The sequence below is a fragment of the Procambarus clarkii genome, chromosome 16 (assembly GCF_040958095.1).
Source record: "Procambarus clarkii isolate CNS0578487 chromosome 16, FALCON_Pclarkii_2.0, whole genome shotgun sequence".
NCBI lineage: Eukaryota > Metazoa > Arthropoda > Malacostraca > Decapoda > Cambaridae > Procambarus > Procambarus clarkii.
Window position 1 is genome coordinate 48,540,543 of NC_091165.1, and position 25,413 is coordinate 48,565,955.

General features: G+C 43.5%; 1 long non-coding RNA gene across 1 annotated transcript in view; it reads right to left on the reverse strand.

Annotated features, from left to right (window-relative positions):
• LOC138365437 (uncharacterized) overlaps positions 1-13,799 on the reverse strand; it is a 108,531-nt gene extending 94,732 nt beyond the window's left edge. The window contains exon 1 of the long non-coding RNA XR_011228816.1: positions 13,666-13,799. This is a non-coding gene — a long non-coding RNA (uncharacterized lncRNA). The remainder of the gene's footprint in view (positions 1-13,665) is intronic.
• Between the last annotated feature and the right edge of the window lie 11,614 nt (positions 13,800-25,413).

Consider the following 25,413-nt stretch of genomic DNA (forward strand, 5'->3'; position numbering starts at 1 on the left):
TGTTTGAGTGTGCATTTTTATGTTGTGCTCAACCCGCCGAGGACGTCCTTCGAAGGGGACGCTTTTTTCTAGGATGGCTTCCTTCACAGTGCTTCACACGGAGATGGACGAGGATGGGCGGGTTTTGTTTGTGAGGGTGGAATTTTTGGGGGTCGTCATTCCATTCCTGATGGTGTATGCCCCCTCGGGAGCGGCGCACTGTCGGGAGCGGGAGGAGTTTTTTCGGGTGGGGCTTCTCCCTTTCTTGTGTCGTGATACGCGGGGTATTTTTTTTTGGGGTGGGGGGGGGGACTTTAATTGTGTGACGAGTGCGCAGGACTGTAGTAGCGCTCGTCCGCAGAATTTCTCGGGTGCGCTGCGGTAGGTGGTGCATTCTTGCAGTTTCATGGACGCTGCTGTGCTCTCTGGGGGCGAGTTGTCTTTCACGTTTGCTGCGTGTGGGGTGCGTTCGCGGATTGATCGGGTGTGTTTTACTGGCGGGGAGTATTCTGTGTTTGATTTCAGCACGGTCCCCGTTGCATTCTCGGACCATAGTTTAGTGGTGGTCCGGGTTGGTGTGCCCAGTCAGGTGCGGGGTGGAGGAAGTTGAGTTGTGGGTTCTTGCGTTGTCCGCAGGTCTGTGGGCAGTTTCAGGTTTGGTGGGTTGGGGTTCTGGCCCGGCGGTGTGTGTTTCCTTCTGTTTTGGAGTGGTGGGAGTGGAGTAAGGTGGGAGTGGAGTAAGGTGCAGTGTCGGTTGTTCCTTTGCCTGGTTGCCAAGCGTGTGGCTGCTGGGTGCTTTTGATTGCTGTGGTTGTTACAGGCAAAGCTTTCGCCGTTGTATGTGCGGTTTAATGCTGGGGTTGAATGTTTTGGGGAGATTGCGGAGTGTAAGGAGCGTATTTGTAGTTTGCGGAATGAGTGGGCTGAAGGTGTTCGTGTGCATGCTCGTGTGAGTGAGTGTGTGGACGGGGAACGGCTCTCTCCATTTCTTTTAGGGAAGGCGAGGGCTGCGCAGGACTGTTCTTTTTATGGCTCTGCAACGGCCGAATGGGACCGTTGTTTCGGACACCGGTAGTGTGTTGCATTATGTTCGGCAGGAGTTGGCTGCGCTCTATGAGGTGGTGGTGGGGGACGCCGCAATCGCGGAGGATTTCTTGGGTAGGTGCGTTCTGGGGTTGTCTGCTGTGGATTGTTTTGGTTTGGTGGAAGACTTTTCATTGCGGGAGCTTTTTGAGGTGGTCTGGTCGTTTCGTTACGGGAAGGTGCCGGGTTCGGATGGTCTTCCTGTCGAGGTTTACGTTGCATTTTGGGATGTGTTGGGAGATGTTCTTCTGGAGGTGGTCCGGACTCGTCTTCGGGGGTGCATTCTGCCTATGTCTCAGTGCGTTGGGATTGTGCAGCTCCTCCCGAAGCCGGGTGATTTGCGGTTCTTCTCGAACTGGAGGCCCATTACTTTGCTGAATGTGGACTATAAGATACTGTCTAAGGTTTTAGCTAGTCGGTGTCGACGTGTTGTTGCGTCTGTGGAACAATTTTGTGGTATTCCGGGTCGCTCGTAATTGCAGTGCAATGCATTGTTTCAGGATGTGCTCCTGTATGCGTCGGGTTCTCGCTCGTCGGCAGCGATTTTTTTCCTGGATTGGTCGAAGGCTTTCGCCTATATGTCGCTCGCATTTGTTTTTCATATGTTGGAGAGGCTTGGGTTTTCGCCTTTGTTCTTTGAGTGCGCATGTTGTACGCTCAATGTTGTAGTCGGGTTTGCGTCAATGAGTTTTTGAGCGATTCTTTCCCTGAACGTCGCTCCGTGCGGCAGGGTCGTCCGCTTTCTATGCTCCTTTATGTGCTCTTTCAGGAGCCTTTTTTTCAGTAGGTCAAGGCTTGTCCGTTGATCATCCCCCCCCCCCCCCCCCGGCTGCCATCTGATCTTCGGTTACCCATCTGTGGTTATGCGGATGATACCGTCCTGTTCGTGGCCTCTTGAGGGTTCTATTGAGGCTGTCCAGGTCGTGGTCGAGAGATTTGAGTTGGCCACTGGGGTCCGGTTCAATCGTGCGAAGTCCGATCTTATGGGTATCGATGGGTGGCCGTCTCGCCTTGTATGGGTGAGGTCTTTGTTTCCGGTAGTCTCCTCTATGCATGTTTTGGGAATTGCCTGGTTCGCTTCCTATGAGCAGTTTTTGGAATGTAATTGGGGTGTGGTTTCCCCGTAGTGTTGGTGTTGCGATTGGGTTGTTGGCTGCTCCCCCGTTGACGGTTTATCAGCAGGTGTTGCTTGTTAATGGCAAGGTTTGTCGCGTGTCTGGTACGTAGCTCTGTGTTTCACCCTAGATCGCCGGCTGGCTCTAACGTTGGAACGTCAGGTCTATAGATACGTGTGGTGCGGTCGGTACCACCCGGTTCGTCGTTCGACGTTGGTGTTAGCTATGCGGGAGGGAGGGAGGGGTGGGTATTCCGGATGTGTTTACCAGGGCTCGGGCGTTGTTCTGGGTCTCGTTGTGTCAGGGGTTAGAGCTGGGTGGGGGGCTCAATGCTTTGGGTGTTTTTTATTGCTCGGTTAGGTTTAGTTTTTTGGTAGATTTGGGCGTCTGTCGGGAGGTGTCCTCCTGCACCCCTCCTGTTCACTCTTGGGCGGTGGACATTCTTCGTGCTGTCTGCTGTTGTACGGGTTTCATGTCTGTCGGTTAAGGCGGTTTATGGGGTTTTATTTCGTCGAGTTCGGCCGCGGGTGGAGGGTTTGTTCTCGTGTTGGGATTGGGAAGGGGTGTGGATGGCGTTGGGGGCGCGGTTTCTGGCGCCGCAGCAGCGGGAGTTGCTGTTTCGTATGTTGCATTTGTCGTTAGCGACGAATGTCCGGTTGTGCATGCTGGGTTTGCGTGCCTCTAACGCGTGTATACACTGTGGATTACCCGAGACTCGGTTGCATGTTTTCTATTTTTGTGAGCGGTTGCGTGGTTTGCTTGAATAATTTCGTGACGTGTTGGCCGTGGTTTGTGGGCCGGGGTATCGGGGTGCTGATTGTGTATGGGTTGGTCGGAGGAAGGGTTTTGGGGTTTTTGAGAGGCCACTTGCAGTACACCTGGTGGTGGCTGCAGCGTGCTTTTCCGGGCGATTTTTGTGGTTTATTTACGGGTGCTTATGTTCATGGGGCTGCTTTTGGCTGAGTGGTCGTGGGTCGGGCTCTTGGTTGTTGGTTGGGAGTGGTTTGGGTGGGTCTTCTTCCGGTTTGTCTTCGGTCCCCGGCCCTCCGGTGGGACTCCTCGGTGGGGGTTAGGCGGGGTGTGTGTGTGTGGTTGTTGTGTTTCTGTCGTGGTTGCTCCTGTGGTTTTGTGTTCGGTTTGGTATGCTTGTGTGTAGGTGTCATTCTGTCATGGCTCCTGCATGGGCCACTTAATTTGCCCTGTGTAGGTTGATTTACCTTGTTATATTATTTCTGGTATGGGTGCTTGTTGCGCGTTTGTCTCCAATTTATTATTCACCCCTTTTTAGTTTGAAGGGGTGTTTGCATTGCTGTTCCTGTATATTGGGTGTTCTTTCGCCATTATTTACTGTTATTTATCTCTCATGTGCCATGTGTTTTTGCTTTGTGTTGCTAATGTGATTGTGTACGACGTGTGTGTGCGTGTGCATTGTTTTCTTATGTGTACATTTTTCTGTTCTTTATGTTCTTACCGTTTGCATGTCCCAGTCAGTGTTGTAGAATTCTGGGAGGCCTGAAGGCATGCATTTAAGTACTGTCTGTTGCAAATTATCTGTCAGTTGGTCAGGTGATTAAGGGTTGAGAGAATAAAAACATTGTTAAGTAACGTAGACGTGGTGATTAGTTATTGATCCGTGGGATAGTGATCTAGTCACCTCGAGTTCATTGGGATATGTAGGACCCCAGAGGGAATTCATTTCGTTGATGTTATAATTGTTCAGCCAATGTGAAAGGTAACGTATTTGTGTATGATTAATCATTGATCTTCGAGATAGTAATTAATTGGGCAAGTTAGTCAAAGATGATTGCCGTCCTCTTAGTACTTTGGACATAGAATTGTAGCAAACCATCAAGTGGGCGATAGTAACCGATAACGTAACGCGTACTGGGATTTATCAGCTGTCCATAGTACAGTGATTAATGAGGATTACTCACTGAACATTCAACGGGTCAAGTGTGAGTAATTCCGAGTTACGAGTGACAGTTTCAGTTTAATTTGTGTGTGGGAGACACGATTAAGTTAACGTAGTCGTCGTCGCTGACAGCTGTTGACATTGTATTAACGTAAGTTTTACTATTAATATTAACGTACTCAATTAGTCACCGATTGTTGATCGTCCGAGGGACGAAGTGTTAACGTAAGAATTTAATTTAGGAGGGGTGCTAGAGTTGCTATTAACCTCATTAGTCATTTTTAATGTCATTGTAGCCTACTGGTTTGATTGTATTTGCAACTGCTATTTGCAGGGGAGGGCTGCAAGGAGCATAAACTAACTGAAAGGAGGTTACAGGAGACTTGTCTCCTATCCTACCTTGTTGTTCCATTGTGATTATAGATTAGTACATCTTATATAGTATATATACTATACTAATATATATACTATATATTAGTATATATACTATACTATATATTATATATATAGTATATATATACTATACTAATATATATACTATATATTAGTATAGTATATAGATTACAGATTAGTGATAAGGATTTCATACATTTGATGTCTCTGCGTTTGCTCGGGCCTAGTATTTTTTTTCTTTAGTCTTGAGTGGGGGAATGAGCTGCTTACTACACTCAGCGTGTTAGGTAAGCAGGTCCTTCCTCAAGATCCATCTAGACTTTCAGTTTAGAGTTAACGAATGTAATACTAGAATATGATAAAATCTCACACCAAGTTTGCTTCTATATGCATCTGTGCAATATTAGGTATCTACTTGAAAATGGTCCAGGACGGACCGAAACGTTGTCGTCCCTTCACCTTCTAGTGTGTGGTGTGGTCTGGTCAACATACTTCAGCCACGTTATTGTGACTCATCGCCTGCATTAGGTAGTATATGAGGATTAGTCTGGTTCTTTTTTCCTTCAAGAGCCATAATCTCGAAGTCTGCAGGCAGCGATTCCCAAGGGGCTTGCATGACGAAGTCTGCATGTATTTTGTCGACACCTCTCTCAGTGACTTATATCGAATGTGTTTATTGCACATTTGATGTTTATTTCACAATGGGTCCACCTGTTACTATTGGAGGCGCTTCTGTCCCGAGTTAGTGATCCAGTGTTTATATCATTAGGTGAATTTATTCTATGTCTAGTCAATATGTCAGCTTGTACGCAGCAATCCCTTTACTCTTATTTCAATTGATGTTAGGTTTTTTTTTCTCTCGTCAATAATTCAGCATTTTAGTCCATCTGGGAGCCCCTGTTATGACTCGCATTGCATCATTTTGAATAACCTCAACGTTTGCGCACTGGCCAGGAGAAAGTAAGTAATGCAGACGCTGCAAAATCACTTGGGGAACGAACTGCATGTAAAACATTCACCGTTTCCCATGCTGTGTTCCACTCTTACATGGCCGTGATTGTTTTTATTATATTCAGTCGTGATTTTGCTTTCTCCTTCATATATTTAATTTGCTTGTTGAATGTCATTTTGGAATTTATCCACTCCGAGAAAGTGATATTAAGTAACTCACTGAAGGTTAAATGTCTTTAATGAGAAGGTGCCTTTCTGGAGTATTGCCACTTAGTCTCATTGCCTTAGACTTCTGTACAGATATTTTTAGCCCTAAAATGCTGCATTTAGATGTTACTTTAACACCCCTTGTGCTTTATTTAAAAGCGAAGGACCTGTAATGACTAATGTTCCATCAGCATAGCCTAGCAATTTAACCCCTTCTGCAAATGTCATTTTAACGAGGTTTTTCATAAAGATGTTAAATACACTAGGACTCCTCCTTGTGGAGTCCCATTCTCATGCAAGTGGTAGTCCGACACTTGCCCTTGCTACTTTTCTCTGGCATATCTGCGTCTAAGGTAATCTTGAATCCTATCTTGCATATTTCCCTTTACATCTTTTTTAAACTATAGTGTGTAAAATTGCTTGTGGGCTTGCAAGTTCGAATGCTTTCTCTAGATCAAACAAAATCACAATAGCCAGACATGAGTTAACTGTTCCTAGTAATCTTGCTATACAGTTGGCAGTACCTACCTACTCTAGTGAAGCTGAAAGTGTGTTTATGAAGGTCTCCAGTCTTCCACAGTAGCCTATTTAAGACCATTCGTTCTGCAGTTTTTCTAATGCATGATGTTAATAAAATGGGTCTGTAAATAACAGGTTTTTTCGGCTTAGTAATCGAAATGATGTCTGCTTTCTTCCAAGAGGTCGGCAGTTTGCCTAGCTGCCAAGATGCATTCATAACACCCAATATCCTTTGTTCTCCAGCAGGACCTGCAGGACTATCATTGAGTATGTAATGTTATCAGCACCTGGTGTAGTGTCCATACCACACTCTTTGGCTCTGATTATTTCTTGTTTGTTGAAGCTAGTCACATTCGTCATTTGTAGTTATGCTCTCATGAATGACTGTCAACCTCTCATGTTTTAATAGTTCTTGCTGCCTTCTCACCATTGCAGGAAGCTGATATGAGGCTGCTCTTTCTGCATATTGGAGAGCAAGTCTCTCAGCCTCCTGCAATGGTTAATACATCAACCCGTTCTCGCACTTTCTTACAGTCAATATTGACTTATTAAATACTGCATATGTGACACACTGAACATACTGGTTTACCTTGAAAAGCTTCATAGAAAACACCGACCTTACCTAACCTTCTTAGTATGTTCAGATATGCATCTTATTGCTTCGTAATTACAATTATTACTTAACCTATTATAGATATAGGTTAAGTAATAATTGTAATATTAGAGATTACAATTATAACCTATTATAGATTTAGGTTAAATAATAATTGTAATTACGAAGCAATAGGATGCTTATCTTAACATACTAAGAAGGTTAGGTAAGGGTGTTTTCTATGAAGCTTTTCAAGGTAAACTAGTACGTTTAGTATGTCACATATGCACGTATTTAATAAGTCAATATTGACTATACGAAAGTGCGAGAACGGGTTGAATACATGCCTGTAGTCGGGCTGGTCGACCTGATATGGTTTTAATCTGACTCCATATCTTGCCAAGACTACTGTGTTCAATTAGAGTGACAACTCGATCCATCTTGCCTCCTTTACCTATCTAGAAACTCATCTTGCTTCAGATATCACCGCTCTTAGCAGAGTTCTTCCTTCTCATGTGGGATTTCTCTTAAGATGGTTTCTGAAGATCTTGACTGTGGTTTTGTTAACTTCATTACTATAGAACCAATAGTTCTTTCGTTTTGTGATTCCTGAAATAATGATTGGAATAACTGTTTGCAGCAGCTACAATGGATTTCTGGATATGGGTCTCGTGTATGTTCAAATTATCAGGTGGCGTGTATGCTGCATACCATTTTTCAAGTTCCTCTTGATATATATTTTGCAGTTGGCGTTTTTTAAATTCCAACTAGGGTGTGCAGTTGGTGTAGGAGGTCGTTCTATGTTTAGTGTTGTGGACAGTAGCATAGTGGTCATTGGTAATAACCGGATTTTCCTCCCACTTCGCCTGACGCTTGAGTCCTGTTGAGATTAATGTAAGGTCAGGGGAAACCCCCTTAAATGTTAGTAGGTTCCCAAGAGTTAAGGAGTGGAATTTCAGCTACTTCTTGCAGAGCTGCAGCTAAATGGCGCCCATCTGCATTGGCCGGCTCAGTGGCACCTAACTCTTGATGAGCATTAAAATCTCCAGCAATAATTAAATATTTATGCGTGGCCAAGACAAGCACTGCATCTGGTTCTAGTTTATGTCTAGGGGGCTTGTAGACGTTGTATATGAGGAGCCCAATATTAGCCATATTCACTGTTACTGCTAATACCTCTATTTCATCCCCACATGAAACTAGGTCTATTTTCTTGCTGGGTATGGTGTTTCTGACTAGAGTCATTAACCGTCTGTGTCTCCCCTGTTCATCCGGTATAATATAATGATGATATCCAGCTAATCTGAAGGACTTCGTGGCTGGGAAACTTTTCTTCCAATAAAATTATCTGCGCTTTACGCCTGATTGCAGCTTCCTGAAGGGTGTAGTATTTATTTCAAAGACCTTGTATATTCCACTACAGTATTCGTAATGGCCAGACGAAGGTTTCGGTTGGTGTTGCCAGTTCTAGTAGAACTCCTCTTCGGAATCCACATCTATGTTCTCCTTCTCTCAAGTCGTGTCGCTGCAAATCGGACTGCACTGATTGCTCAAGGTCATCCCCGGCATTGTTGCGATATGTATGAATTCCTGTTTTCTATCATTTTGCTGTTGGTATTGCTGCACATTGGACTGCATTGATTGTTCGTGTCCGTTTCTTGCGTTGTCGGAATCTGTGCATCTCTGCAATCCAATATTTCGTTGTTGATGTTGCTGCATATTGGGCTACATTGTTCATGCCCGCCATTTTTGTTGGAACCTCTGCATCTGTAATGTTTTTGTTGTTTTTTGTTGTTTAACAAACTGCATTGGCTGTTGAAATCTGTCTTGTGTTGTAAAATTCTGTTGATCTTGAGTGGTCACTGCTTCTTTCAGGTGCTTGCATGAATGTTGAGGGTCTGGTGTCTTGACTACCCGACTGTTGTTGGTAGGCTTTATGTCCTTGTCGCGTTGTGTGTCCTTTTGTGCTTCATCTTGTCTCAGACTAACAATTTCTTGTGTAACTGTGGTCTGCTGCACGATCTTGTCCATTATGACAGGCGATTTCTTGAGTCTTATTTCGAGGCTTCGTCATCTGTAGGCAATTAAAAATGGTCTCTGCCATGATCTTTACAATGTTTTGCAGCTGGACTCTGATAAAATTTTAAATTTGCTGTGTTGATTCCAAGAGTAATTGCTTCCTCCTCCTCTGATTTTGTTTTATTTCTGCAGCATTTTTGTGTATTTTCTGATTTGGAAGAGAGATTCGGGAAATTTTGTTCTATGAGAGTGGGTCTCTGTTGTTGGTGTGCACAAGTGTTCCAGACGGTGTTTGTGTATGTAGTGGTAGTCCATGTGTTTATCTTGGACTGAGCTGTCTGCACCTTTTCTTTTCGTTTATAGCAGGTTGTACTCCAGGCATAATGTTTTCCTCCACAATTTGGACATTTGTCTGGTGTGCCTTGTTCTTGACAATAGTCAATGGTTGGATGCCTCAGACTGCACTCATTTCTCCTGTCCGGTGCAGCGTGATTGATGGAGGCCGTATTTTTTACGTCTAATGCAGCGTAGGGGCTCCGGGACGTACAGTCTGTAAGAATATTCTCCAATTTCCAAGATTGAATGTTTCTGGCAGATGTCCCATGACGGTCACCAGAACCTGACGTGTCTTTGCCTTACTTGCTTTTGTGCGGCCTCGTTCCGCATTCTGGACTTGGTTGTACTCACCTGGTTGCGAGGGTTGAGCTCTGGCTCATTGGTCCCACCTCTCAACCGCCAATCAACTGATGTACAGATTTCTGAGCCTACTGGGCTCTGTCATAACTACATTTGAAACTGAATAGTCAGCCTCCACCACATTTCCTAGTGCATTCCGTTTATTAACTACTCTGACACTGAAAACGTTCTTTCTAATGTCTGTGGCTCATTTGGGTACTCTGCTTCCACCTGTGTCCCCTCTTGTGCGTGTACCACCCGTGTTAAACAATCCATCCATGTCTACCCTGCCAATTCCCTTGAGAATTTTGTATGTGGTGATCATGTCTCCCCTTGCTCTTCTGTCTTCCAGCGATGTGAGGTGCAGTTCCCGTTGTCTTTCCTCATAACTCATGCCTCTTAGTTCTGGAAGTGCTTGTGTTCTGGTACTGGAGCCAGTGTCACGTCGATTGGGTATCCAAAAAGCACGACTTGCGTGCGACTTTCTGAAGTGTCCAGCTTTTCCAAGCACACAAAGTTTCCCTTGCAGGATTGTTACTTTTTCTAAGTAATTTGCAGTCTGATGGTCTCGTGGTGTCATTATTATGTCTCTTCTCAGGTTGACTAAGATGGAAAATTTGAGCTCTGGTTCCTGTTCCATTGCCATTACTACTCCATATGCTGTAGAAAAGTGGTCTGTCTGCATTATCTTTAATGTTGGAAGATGTGCAGAGTTTGACGATGTCTGGTACTCGCCTAGTTGTGCTTGCAGGGGTTGAGCTCTGCTCTTTCGGCCCGCCTTTGAATTGTCAATCAACTGTTACTCTCCATCCTCCCCCCTCCCCCACACAGGTAGGGAACTGGGTGTCCCCTCCGGTCTCAGTCGTCCTGTGCCTGGACTGTGGAGAAGTACATTGTCTTACACTGGCTGGTGTGTGATGTACTGTCCTCTCTTAGTCCATTATATCTGGTGTTTTGCTGGTGGAAGCACGTGTTGAAGCTTCTATACCTGCTTTCTTCGGTGCTTGCTGCACCTTGGTCCACTGCCCCTCGTCTGAAAGCTGCTTCACTTGCTTCTTTCTCAGACTTCCCATCACGACTCGACATAGTAAGGATCGATTCAGTGCCCTACCTAATGCCTGAGACACTCCTAGGCCTGGAGAAATTCATTCCCCTCCGGAGGATGTCTTAAAATGATTCCTCCAGGTGGAATCAGGGATGCCCAACACGTAATTGAGCACTTTGGTCTACCTTTCCCTGTTAGACTCGGTACACCCTCTAAGGTGCGCCTGCGGCCATCGCCACGCCTTTCAGGATAGGACGAACTGACCTGGTCATTTACACGGTCCTAAAAAAAATATCGACGAGTGCAGTACAACAGTTTGGGCTGCCTGCGTACTGGGTTGTGTAGAATAACAGTCAGCTGGACAGGATCTAATGAACACCGTTGTTTGTTCATCAATTGTCTACAATTGATGGACAAACAGATGGACGGTGTATTGTTTCTTAACAAACAAGATATTCCCTGGGTCTTTGAGTGTTCTTCCTCACAAAATCGCGGTGATTTGAGCTGATGGGTGCTCAGAATCTAAAGTCTTCCGGGGAACAAAACCGTGAACGGCCAGCTAGCAATGGCGCCGGCAGCGGGTCTTTTATGTTGATATCTTTGTGAACGATAAGATTAGCATTTACCTTCATCTTTATTTTTACTTTGTTCACCCTTGTTTATATATACGCTGCGTCTCAAGCCTAAATATGAATATTACCACACTAAATATAGACGTGACACTTACAACATTAAATGTTCGCATATGGTCCATTCGTGTAATTACTCGCCTCCACTAAACAATCCCTATCCAGACTTGCTAAACAAATTTCCCGTCGTGGCAACTCTCACCATTTCAATATTAATAAAAAAGATAATTTTGCACACGTGATAAATGTACAAACCAGAGGGGAAGTGTCGCCAAGCTCCGGCTCAACCTACATCAAGTAATGCTGGCAGACCCGTTTTTCACATTTTACAGTTACAGACGTAACAGCTCACGATACTGTACTAAAAAATGTTAGGTTGGGGGGGGGGGGGGGGGGAGAAGAATTTACCCAGTAGTTTATCTGATCAACCTTGGTTGTGTTACGTTGGACTGCGTACATCTGTGACCAACAGTCTGGTGGAACAAGCCAGGAAACTTTACATTGGGCCTCACGTAGCTCCGTACAGGAGGGTTGGGACGGGTTATATGATAATTGTCAGTGCTGAGGGATGGTTCCTGCCGTTATACGTGTAGAGGCAAATATAATTACCGCATTAATGCCATCTTACACACTTACGTAACTTTCCCTCCACGTCCACTTAATCTGCAATTTCTGTCTAACTAGTATTACAACTTCAGACTAAGAGCACAATGTTAATTAAATATATAATGTGTACCTATTTATAACTTAAACATAAGGTTGGACGTGCATGCATAACTGTCAGGAGAGGAGAGCACAACGTTCTCGGCCCGAGGTTGGTGGAACAACCCGCCAGCTTAATGTACAAGTTAGCACAACTAATCAAAAATATCAATTACGATGTAAATTTGTAAAAACTTTAACAAAGTGTACAGTAAGGCCACTATACCTGTAAGGTCTTGATATAACCCACATGCCTCGCTCAAGGCTGCCTCAAGGTTCAATACGCCAAACTATTGCACTGTCACACACACCTGAAATTAAACATTAAATTAAATACAACATCACCCTAAGCTTACTGGCCAATGTGAGGCAAGTCTTCACACCCAGTTTTCCGAGTTTTAACTTTTTTTTAATTATTCTCTCACAATTCTATTTCTTCAATACTTTCGAACTGGCATTCCTTCTATACAATTTTTTCTCCAGTCTGTATGTTTAGAAATCGTTCATTGTGTTAAGACCCTTAATATGAATAGTGTTAGCATTATAATGCCTTCGTCAGCCTGGCACTTCCGTCACCTGCAGGAGAGCAACTGCCGTCTTCTTAATCACTTCATATCAAAAAATAGATATTACACGTTACAGAAATTAACCCACATTCTATGCTAAATATTACAGGTTGTTTATATATTTTAATTATATATACACAATAGTTGTTACATTCTTGTACAGCCACGACCACGCATAGCGCTCCGGGCAAGTCCTTAATCCTAATATTCCCCATAATACCACCCCGTCAAATCGTCTAACAACCAGGTACCCACTTTAATGTTTGGTAAACAAAGGCTACTGTTAAGGATTGGCGCCCAGTAAATCCTCCTGGGCCAGGATACGCCCCCCCCGGGCCAGGTTACGCCCCCCCTGGCCAGGATACGCCCCCCCCCCGGGCCAGGATACGACCCCCCCCCCGGGCCAGGATACGCCCCCCCCGGGCCAGGATACGCCCCCCCCCCCCGGGCCAGGATACGCCCCCCCCCCGGGCCAGGATACGCCTCCCCCCCCTCCCGGGCCAGGATACGCCCCCCCCCCCTCCCGGGCCAGGATACGCCCCCCCCCCCTCCCGGGCCAGGATACGCCCCCCCCCTCCCGGGCCAGGATACGCCCCCCCCCCCGGGCCAGGATACGCCCCACCCCCCGGGCCAGGATACGCCCCCCCCCCGGGCCAGGATACGCACCCCCCTCCCTCCCGGGCCAGGATACGCACCCCCGGGCCAAAGTGCTCGTGAAACGCCAGGCGAGGTCTTACCACTATGCCATTGGCACCGCAATATTTATATCATTAAAACGACCAGATATGCTCAGCAGAATACAATAACGCTATAAAAAATTAGGATACTCGTCGCTACATATATAACACTAGAAAATAGGTCAAGGATTCCGTGTTAAGTCACTGCTGTGTTTAACAAGTCATGCCACTTTCACAGTTTGAGATTATTGCCAGTGTTACTTTATATATAGACGGGCCAAATTGGAGGACCCCACTAGTTACAGCTCGTATTAAATAGCCTTATTTCTTACAATTTTAATATTCTAGACCAATAAAACTGCAGAGCATATTAGCCCATGTCGGGCAGATATTTGAATATTAAACCAGACTTGTGTAAGTGACCTGCTCTTGAAGCAACAGTGACGCCACGTCGCTACGTCACTCCGTAATTGTCTTCATAATCAACACTATTCACGCCCGAGGACCTGACCAGGTTAACGGTTATTTTAAGTCAAAGTTGTGGCCGTCCAGAGAAATAATCAACTTGTAAAATAATACTACAACAAGACCATTCACTTGCCTGGAGACTGGGCGCAAGTAACACGCTGGGACAAGGCTTCTCAAGGGAGTAATTGAGCCAGCAATATACCACCTCCAGAGCAGCACCTTCCTCCACCAAGGTCCGCGCCACACTGCCTGCACGCGCCAGTTGGTCAGCCCGGCCTGATGGTCAAACTACCTGTGTGACGTCATATATATGACATCATATGACACAACATATTTATGTGACCCAGCAGCCACTAGACTTTCTCCCATACAAGTTATTAAATAACAGTTGGATAACGCGTCAGAAGCTGCCAGTGTTGCTGCCCTCAACACATCAACACTGTAACAATTGTTAAAGGCCTACTCATATATATCAAGGCTTGACAGAAATAACATCGATAATAATAATGTTTCAATTACTTGTAAGTTATTTGTGTATGAGAAAGTCTGGTGTGTGAGTTGTGTCATATACATGACGTCACACAAGTAGTTTGGTCATCAGGCCGGGCAGACCAACAGGCGCGGGCAAGCAGTGTGGCGCGGACCTTGGTGGAGGAAGGTGCTGCTCTGGAGGCGGTATATTGCTGGCTAAATTACTCCCTTGAGAAGCCTTGTCCCAGCGTGTTACTTGCGCCCAGTCTCCAGGCAAGTGAATGGTCTTATTGTTGTATAATTTTACAAGTTGATTATTTCTCTGGACGGCCACAACTTTGACTTAAAATAACCGTAAACCTGGTCAGGTCCTCGGGCGTGAGTAGTGTTTGAAGACAATTACGGAGTGACGTAGCGACGTGGCGTCAGTGTTGCTTCAAGAGCAGGTCACTTACACAAGGCTGGTTTATTATTCAAATACCTGCCCGACATGGGCTAATATGCTCTGCAGTTTTATTAGTCTAGAATATTAAAATAGTAAGTAATAAAGGAATTCAATAAGAGCTGTAACTAGTGGGGTCCTCCAGTTTGGCTCGTCTATATATAATGTGACACTATCTATGCTCTCAAACAACTGTGAATGTTACCCAACAGTAAAGCGAGTCCCTGGTTGTTAAACGATTTGGCAGGTCGTATTCCAGGGAATATTATGATTAAGTACTTTCCCCAACGCTTGTGTGACAGTGGCTGTAAAAGAATGTAAGAACTCTTGTATAAATAAATAAACATAACCTGTAATATTTAGCATAGGATGTGGGGGTAATTTGTAATGTTTATATGAATAGTGATTAAGAACACGGCAGTTGCTATCCAGCAGGTAACTGAAGTGCCAGCTACTGAACTGAAGTGTTAGCATTTAATGCTAACACTGTACATATATAGTGTCTTAAGACAAAGAACGATTACTTAAGGTATAGACTGAACAACAATCTTAACATAAGGAATGCCACTTCGTAAGTATGGGTGAAGACATAGAATAATGTCGTGGAATATAATTCAACAATTTTTTTTTTTTTGTAACTGTTCCACGACGGAAAACTGGGTGTGAAGACATGCCTCGCATGGGCCAGAAGACCACGGGTGTTCTCGTTTAATGTTTAATTTCAGGTGTGTGATAAGGCAACAGTTTGGCTTATTGAAGCTTGAGGCAGCCTTGAGCGAGGCATGTGGGTTATATCAAGACCTTACAGGTATAGTGGCCTTACTCTACACTTTGAAGTTCTTTACAAATTTACATAGTAATTGATATTTTTTATTGTGCTTTTGTACATTAAGCTGGTGGGTTGTTCCACTAACCTCGGGCCGAGAACGTTGTGTTCTCCTCTCCTGACAGTTAAACATAAGGTTGTACGGAGATGCATAAGTCATAAATAGGTACACACGTTTAACATTGTGCTCTTAGTCTCAAGTTGTAATAACAGTTGGGCAGAATTTACAAATTAGGTGGACGGGGATGGGAATTTACACAAGTGTGTAAGATGGCATTAATGCAGTAGTGATACTTGCCTCTACACATAACGGCAGGAACCATCCCTCGTCACTGACAGTTACCGTATAACCCGTCCCAACCCTCCTGTATGTAGCTACCCGAGGCGATTGTCAAGTGTCCTGGCTTGTTCCACCAGACTGTTGGTCACAGATGTACGCAGTCCAACGTAACATTGGAAGCCTACCAGCCATCCAGAAGGAGTGGGAAAGGAACAACAAAATTAATATACAAGGGGCGGAGGATATAGTCAGGGATGAAACTGAGGCTGAAACTCAGGAAGTTGTAAACTCTGACTCAGTAGGCCCGGGTGTAGATGACAGTAAACTAGAATGTGTAACAGACAGCACTGACAGCTCGATAGGTACAGACACTACGATGGTTCCCGATAGAGCAATTCAGAACAGAAGGACAGACTTATGCAAATTTTATGCAAAGGGCATATACAGACATAGATATGCTGGTAATAAGAAAGGATTAGAATGCGGTTACCAACATCCCAAAAAATGTTTAAATATGCTTAGGAAAGGCGAGTGTCGATTTGGATCAATATGTAGGTTTTTCCATCCTGACATGTGCCAAACCTCACTGGAGGACAGAAAATGCTATGACCTCAGCTGCCCACACTTTCACGTGAAAGGCACGGAACGCTACATAAAGAGTGGCAAGCAGGATAATGAATTTGGAGGAAACTCCATAATTTTTTTTACCAGACCGGCAGAGAAAATAAATTTAGTGATTATACTAATATACAAACCGCCAGATGCAACGGCTGAGGAATTCACAGATAAGCAAAATAGAGAATAGCCTTGATAATTTGGAGAACCCGATACCTGATATTATCTTCCTAGGCGACTTCAACTTGCCTAGTCTCAGGTGGAAAATAGCAAACAATAATATTATACCAGGAAATCTATCAGGACCTAACCAACCACAGATTAGAGAACTACTTAGACTCTGTGACAAATTTTCACTCAATCAGCAGATATCGGAGCCAACGAGAAATGAAAATATTCTTGATCTGGTCTTTACGAACAATGAAGACATTATCAGAGACATTACGATATCAGATACCACATATTCAGATCACAAGCTCATTGAAGTGCAAACGACCATCAATACTCAGAATAGACCTAAAACGTTGATAAAGCGAGAGGGGCTATTCAGTAAATTCAATTTTAATAATAAAAGGATAGACTGGGAGATAATAAACAGGGAACTTACAAACATTCCATGGGGAACTGTTCTAAGTAATAAAAGTCCTACAGAAGGAATAGAAAAACTGACTTCAGAAGCGTATCAAGTTTGTCTGAAACATGTTCCTTTGAGGAAAGCCAGAAAGAGATCTAACGTAGAAAGAGAACGCAGACGACACTATAAACGCAGGAAAAAAATAACGGAACTGCTTATGCAGACACGAATTTCCCGTCAAAGAAGGAATAATTTAAATAGGGAGATTGAAGAAATCGAGCGGAAATTGAAACTCATATGAAACTGAAGAAATGCAGTTAGAACAGAAAGCCATTCAGGAAATAAAGAAAAATCCAAAATATTTCTTCTCATATGCGAAATTAAAAGCAAAAACCACTGCCAGTATTGGACCTATTCGTACAAGTGAAGGTTCATACACGGAGGATGACAAAGAAATTAGTGAAATCCTAAAAAAGCAGTATGAGGACATGTTTAGCACTCCAATAAACAACATGAAGGTGGAAGATCCAGACAATTTCTTTATGCGGGATATTCAAACCCCTGTAAATATAACTGATATAAACACGAGCGCACTAAATTTTGAAAAAGGAACTGAAAACATGCCCATGCACTCTGCCCCAGGTCCAGACTCATGAAATTCAATATTTATAAAGAAATGCAAAGTGCCGGTAGCACAGGCACTCGGTATAGTGTGGAGGAAGAGCTTGGACACGGGGGAGATACCAGATGCACTTAAAGTAGCAGACATAGCCCCTCTACACAAGGGAGGGAGCAAAGCATTGGCAAAAAATTATAGACCCGTTGCACTAACATCGCACATCATAAAAGTATTTGAGAGAGTGATTAGGAGTCAGATCACCAATTTCATGGAGACCAATGACCTTCACAACCCAGGCCAACATGGATTTCGAGCGGGAAGATCGTGCCTCTCACAGCTACTTGAGCACTACGACAAAGTCACTGAAGCATTAGAAGAGAAACAGAATGCTGATGTGATATACACGGACTTCGCAAAGGCTTTCGATAAATGTGACCATGGCGTGATAGCACACAAAATGAAGTCAATGGGAATAACCGGTAAAGTAGGACGCTGGATACTCAGTTTTCTGTCAAACAGGACTCGGCGAGTAACTGTCAACCATATAAAATCTAGTCCAAGTGCAGTGAAAAGCTCTGTACCTCAGGGTACAGTCCTTGCACCGCTGCTTTTCCTTATTCTCATATCAGATATAGACAAAAATACAAGTCACAGCTTCGTATCATCCTTTGCAGATGACACAAAAATCAGTATGAAAATTACCTCGGCTGAGGACATTGAAAAACTTCAAGCTGATATTAATAAAGTTTTCGACTGGGCATCAGAAAATAACATGATGTTTAACAGTGATAAATTCCAGGTACTCAGGTACGGTAAAAATGAGGACCTTAAACATAATACAGAGTACAAAACACAATCAAATGTACCCATAGTAGGAAAACAGCATGTAAAGGATTTGGGAATAATAATGTCTGACGACCTAACGTTTAAGGAGCATAACCAAGCAAATATTGCGACAGCCAGAAAAATGATAGGATGGATTACGAGAACTTTCAAATCCAGGGATCCCATCACAATGGTTGTACTCTTCAAGTCACTTGTGTTGTCCCGTCTTGAGTACTGTTCAGTACTCACTTCCCCATTCAGAGCAGGAGAGATTGCTGAAATAGAGGGAATACAGAGAACATATACGGCACGCATAGACGCTATAAAACACCTAAATTATTGGGATCGTCTTAAAGCCCTCCAAATGTACTCGCTAGAAAGAAGACGAGAGAGATATCAAATAATATACACCTGGAAGATACTGGAGGGCCAAGTACCAAATCTACACAGTAAAATAACAACGTACTGGAGTAAACGATATATAAGAAAATGTAGAATAGAACCAGTGAAGAGCAGAGGTGCCATAGGCACAATCAGAGAACACTGTATAAACATCAGAGGTCCGCGGTTGTTCAACGTCCTCCCAGCAAGCATAAGAAATATTGCCGGAACAACCGTGGACATTTTCAAGAGGAAACTAGATTTATTCCTCCAAGGAGTGCCGGACCAACCAGGCTGTGGTGGGTATGTGGGCTTGCGGGCCGCTCCAAGCAACAGCCTGGTGGACCAAACTCTCACAAGTCAAGCCTGGCCTCGGGCCGGGCTTGGGGAGTAGAACTACTCCCAGAACCCCATCAACCAGGTAACAACCAAGGTTGATCAGATAAACTACTGGGTGAATTCTACACCCTCCCCCTCACCCCGACATTTTTAGTACAGTATCGTGAGCTTTTATTTCCAACTGTAAAATGTGATAAACGGGTCTGCCAGCATTACTTGATGTAGGCTGAGCCGGAGCTTAGCGACACTTCCCCTCTGGTTTGTACATTTATCACGTGTGCAAAATTATCCTTTTTATTAATACTGAAATGGTGAGAGTTGCCACGACGGGGAATTTGTTTAGCAAGTCTGGATAGGGATTGTTTAGTGGAGGCGAGTAATTACACGAATGGACCATATGCGAACATTTAATGTTGTAAGTGTCACGTCTATATTTAGTGTGGTAATATATATAATATTTAGGCTTAAGACGCGGCATATATATAAGAATGAACAAAGTAAATATAAAGATGAAGGTAAATGCTAATCTTATCGTTCACAAAGATATCAACATAAGACTCGCTGCCGGCGCCATTGCTAGCTGGCCGTACACGGTTTTGTTCCCCGGAAGACTTTAGATTCTGAGCACCCATCAACTCAAATCATTGCGGTTTTGTGAGGGAGAACACAAATATTCCATGACCCAGAGAATATATTGTTTGGAAGGAAATAATCAGTTTAGTCTACAGTTGGTGGACAAACAACGTTGTTGATCAACTGCTGTCCAGCCGACTGGTACGCAGGCAACCCAAACTGTTGTACCGCACTCGTCGCCCATGATAGATCTGTTTTTTGTTTTTTTGAGGACCGTATCACTGATAGCTCAGTTAGTCCTACCCTGAAAGGAGAGGTGATGCCCCACAGGTGCACCTTAGGTGTATTGAGCCTTCCCGGAAAAAGTAAGCCAAACTGCTCAATTAGGTGTTAGGTATCCCTGATTCCACTTGGAGGAATCATTTTAAGACCACCGTCGGAGGGGAATTAATTTCACCAGGCCTGGGAGTCTCGGGCATTAGGTAGGGCCATGAATCGGTCCATATTACATGGAGACGTCATGGGGAACTCAAACAATGGCGGCAGCTTTCAGAAGAGGGGCAGTGGGTCGAGGTGCAGCAAGCACTGAAGAAAACTGCTATCGAGGCTACACCACGTGCTTCTACCACCAATACACCATACATAATGGACCTGGACAGGACAACGTCAGTCGCAAACCAGCCAGTGTCAGACAATGTACCCCTTCTGCACAGCCCAGCTTCAGGACATCAGTATGAGACAAAGACACCACCAGTTTCACACCAGACAGTCACTCTGCACATCTTACAAGTTTTGGATAATGCAGACAGACCAATTTACTTCAGCATAGTAGTAGCTGCAGCATATTTCCAACGACAATGGAAGAGGATCAACCAGAGCTCAAACTTTCCATCACATTCAACCAGAGAAGATAAATGACACCACGAGACCAGCAGACTGCAAATTGCTTAGAAAAAGTCCTACAAGGGAATCCTGTGTGCTTGGAAAGCTGGACCCCTCAGAAAGACTAACAAGAGTCTTGCTTTTGAAATACCCAATCTAATTTCCACTGGATTCAGTACTAGAACAAAAGCTAATCCTGAATGCGGAACGATGCCGCACAAAAACAAAGCAGTGATACGTCAGGTTCTGGTGACCGTCATGGGACATGTGCCAGAAACTTTCAATCTTGGAAATTGGGGAACATACAGACCATACGTAGTGGAACCTTCTGTGCGGCTTCAGATGTCAGAAATACGTCCACAATCAATCACGCTGCACTGGACAGGAGAGATGTGGAGTGTGCAGTCTGAGGCATCCAACCAAAGACTGTATAGCCAAGCACAAGGCAAGCCAGACCACAACAGCCAAATGTTCAAATTGTGGAAGAAACATCATGGCTGGAGCACAACCTCCTTTGTATAGAACGAAAGGGTGCAGACAGATCAGTCCAGGATAAATGCACAGACCAGCACTACATACATCAACGTGTGGAACAAAAGTGCACACCAACAACAGACTCTCATACAACAAAATTTTCTAAATCAATCAATTCCAAATCGGAAAATACAAAAATGACGCAAAGTACAACAAAAGCAAAAAAGCAATTACTTTCGGAATAAATTTTTTTTAGAGATCCAGCTGAAAAAAAAGGAAAATCGTGGCAGAGATTGTCAACTGCCTACAGATGACTCAGAACGGCACACAACAAAAAACTCAAGAAATCACTTGGGTAATAATGGACAAGATCGTGCAGCATACTAGTTACAAGAAATTGAGCCTGAAATAAGACGAAGCACAAGAGGACAAAAAACGCGACATGGACATAGACTACGAATAGTCAATGTCAAGACACCAGACCATCAACTTTCACAAAAGCAACTGCAAGAAGCAGTGACCACTCAAGATCAACAGAATCTTACAACACAAGAGACAGATATAAATATCTAGTGCAGTCTGATGTCTACCACCACCACCAAAGTAGTATTGAACAGCAGAGATACACAAGTTTCAGCAATAACGGCGGCCGTGAACAATAAAGGCAGACCTAATATGCAGCAACAACAACAAAATACTAGATGGCAGAGATGCACAGATTCCGGAAACACAAGACACGGCAACGAGCAATCAATGCAGTCCAATGTGCAGCAATACCAACAGCAAAGTGATGGACAAGAGGGATGCACAAATTCCATCAATGCAGGGGATGACCATGAGCAACCAGTGCAGTCAGATTTCCAGTGACACGACTTACGAGGTAGCGAATATAGAAGTAGATTCTGAAGAAGAGGCAACACGAACCGAAACCGTCGTCTGGCCATTTCGATTAATGCAATGAAACATATACGGTCTTTGAAATAAAAACCTCACCCTTCAGGAAGCTGCAATCAGTACGAAAGCAGATATAATCGTTTTGGTAGAAACTCTTTTTCTCCCCCACGAAGTCCTTTAGAGTAGCTAGGTATCCGCCCATTATTATACCGAATGAATAGGGGAGACAGAGGGCCTTAACCCTAGTTAGAAACACCATACCCAGCAACAAGATAGACCCAGTTTCGTTTTGGGTTGGAGTAGAGATATTAGCAGTAACAGTGAATATGGCTAATATTAAGCACCTCGTATACATCTATAAGCTCCCTAGACGTAAATTAGGAAGAGAGGCAGTGCTTGCCTTGGTCACGCATGAAAATGTAATTATTGCTGGGGAATTTAAAGAAGCGCCAACAGCTAACATCAGGTTGTATGAAAATGTGGAGATCAGATAGGCCCGGCCCCCAATGAGAACATCAAACAATATTACTTTAGTGGCTTAAGGTCCATACGTCAGCCTAGAGGTTTGATCACTGATCCCCTACACAGGAAGAATGGATGCTCCTTTAAAACTAACTTATTTATTAACCCTTCTTAACAACCCCCCCATATACATTAACTACTTTACCACACTATCTTTAAAAGCCTTGGTCCACGTAGGCAGGATACAAGGTTTTACAATTAGGACAAGCTAGGGTAAAGTCTACTAGGCTAGGGACACTAGCACGGACTCTAGGTAGCTTGGTACCATTTGAGCACACGTGGTTCCACTGAGACCCTTTAGAGTAACTTAGCAATATAAACACTAGCGTAGCCTATACACATTACTACACACTTATGCCAGAAAACGAACATGCAGCACGGTGCTTAGCTTTGTAAACTAGTCGCAGGATAAGGTAAGGGAAGAGGAGTGATACAGAGCAACACAGGAGAGGTGTTGGCTCAACCACAGCAGTCCAGAGAAGAACGCACGCTGGGCGTCCAGTCTCAGAGCTCCAAAGTTGTTGTTGTGGTTGCCGGGGAGATAACCTTATTGATCGTGCAGCTACAAACAATGTCTTCACCGGCCTTCGTTACTCTACTAGTTCTAAGAGTAGTTGATAATTAGTTAACTCATTAATAATCAACAAGCTCGTCTGAATGCTCTGTGAGAAACAAGATTCGTCTTAAGTTTGGCAAGGGCGACGGGAATAAGGCATACGGTTTTAAGGAGCCCTGATATAAATATTATTGTAATTAAATATCCTTCTCCATGATACAATTCTATTAATTAATGTAAGGCAATTATTTAGAGCTCAAATTGACCTCTGGTTTTCATCTGAGGAACCCAGGGTCGTAACAATCATTTTGGCATCCTCGGTAATTTTTAGCGCCCTCTGATTATTCCGCACATTTGATGGTGCTACATAGCCTTCCCGACTTGGTGCCTGTTTTGATAATTACTTGAATTTTTAGGACACTTAAATAACGTAAATATTATCCCACAAATGTATGATAAACTAAAGAAAATTTACCATCAATATTAGTAATTAACGGGCCAAGAAATTCTATTTTAATTTCTTCAATTTCATAAGTAAAGGTCAAATTTACAGGTTTAAAGACCAAATGTGGAACAAACTTACCCACCTGCGAGCGGTGGTCATAAGAGGTAAGAAAAGAACCAACAGCATAACGATGATAAACTTCGGCTTAAATGTAGGTTTTATCTTAGTTTTTAATGGATGTATATTTATATATTAATGATATTTAGGTAACTTTGCCGTATTAGCATTGATGGAGTATATTTTCAAACGTGTTAACGTTCATGTAATTATTCATAATACAGTTCTTATGATTTAAATTTCAAGGAAAATAATTTCTAAAATAATGCTAATATATATTATAAGGGTTCTTAAATTATTTGCAACGTGTAATGTTTCACAATTGTTGCAGTCAAGATAAGACAAGTCACTCCAGCTCCGAGCATGAAAAAGTTAACCAGTTCCAGACAATTACTAGTGACAGCTCCACTGTGAAGTTTGGAGTTATTTGCGTATGTTTCATTAGTCCTGGTGGATAATATGCAACAAAGGAACAGTTAAAGCATATTTCCTTTGAGTACCACCACTGAAGTAACAGTCCGTACTTTAGTAGTTAGTGGTATTCAATATTAATGTTTAATATTTATTACATAAAAATTGTGGGCATTTGCCTGTGAACCGAGTGACAGCTTGAGTTGAAATAGTAGCACGAGTGCTTGATCCTGGTCCTGCCGACCACACAGTCCTCCACTCGCACGTCCCCTGCAGGTAGGCAGTGTCTAACCTGATTATTATGCTCGTTAATGTTAAATATTATTTATAGCGCTCTTAAATTAGGCTGCTGGTATATGTTAACACAATTAGTTCATGGGTAGTAAGTTATTACTATAATGTCTGCACTAACCTATTTTTAGGGTCTTGTTCCACGTGACACCTCTGTTAAGGATCAAATAAAGGGTAGTTAAGTTGACCAATAAGGTTGTATCGCTAAATAATACTTTGAAAGCGTAGAAATCCTGCATTTTTTGGCTCTGAATGTATCTTCAGCATATTAAACTTTACTGACAATAGTGGAATTATCTGGGTGTGACGTCTCACTGGTGTAGGTAGTTCAGTTAATGGGCATGGCTAGTGTTAGTAAGATCAGTCCGGGTGTTAACACCCCGCCGCCTGGCCCTGTAGCTTTGATTCAATTATCATAAAATAAATTTTTAATAAGATTATCACGAGTAAGGGGTTATAGTAGGTGTCGGTTTACTGTTTAGTCTGAAGACCGACAATTGCTACACTTAATGTGCTTTGTAGACTATTATTAAAGTCCACATGTTTAAACCTGAAGTATCCACAATACTTTAAAGTATTAAGTACTAAATTAAAGTATTGTGGACATGAACATTCAGCATTATCGTACCTATGTGAAGGTTGTATCTCTGGGCGAGTCATATCTATCATTATCCCAGCTGCCTAAAGAGACTAAAGTTTATATAAGTGCAGCGTTTTCGTGCATGCAAGCCCACCCAATATTACTGTCTGAGCAGGGTTTTCGTGCATAAAATTCCACCCAATATTAATGTGGGGTATACACAATGTATGGCTTCCCATCTTGGGAAGGGATTGAGATGTATATCTATATTTTGTACATAATGTTCAGTACTAGAACATTTATTGGATTAGTATCTTATGGATTATTTCTCAATTTTGGATATTTGTGAATGTTCACTAATATCCACATAGGCTTATGTTTCTTATAGAGAAATTATGTAAGTGAGGCAGGTCAATATAAACGGTAATGACAGTTTTTTTTCTCTGACCTCTCCTCACTGCCTCTTCCTCGCGCCGCCCTCCTTTTTTATGACACTGTCTTCAACGCTGCCCTCAGCTCTATCCCTCGTTCTTCCTCCCGGCGCACACGCAAGTGTGTTCCCTGGTTAAATGTGGACTGTGCTCGGGCTGTCCGCTGTAAGCTTGCAGCCTGGAAAAAACACCGCCGCCGGCAGACGGCGGATTCTTTTCTTGTTTCAGAAGGCAAGTGCAGTGGCCCGTAGGACCATCTGTACTGCTAAACGTGAGAGTTGGAAATCCTACGTTTCCACCATTACGTCCGATACTACTCTACCGCAGATCTGG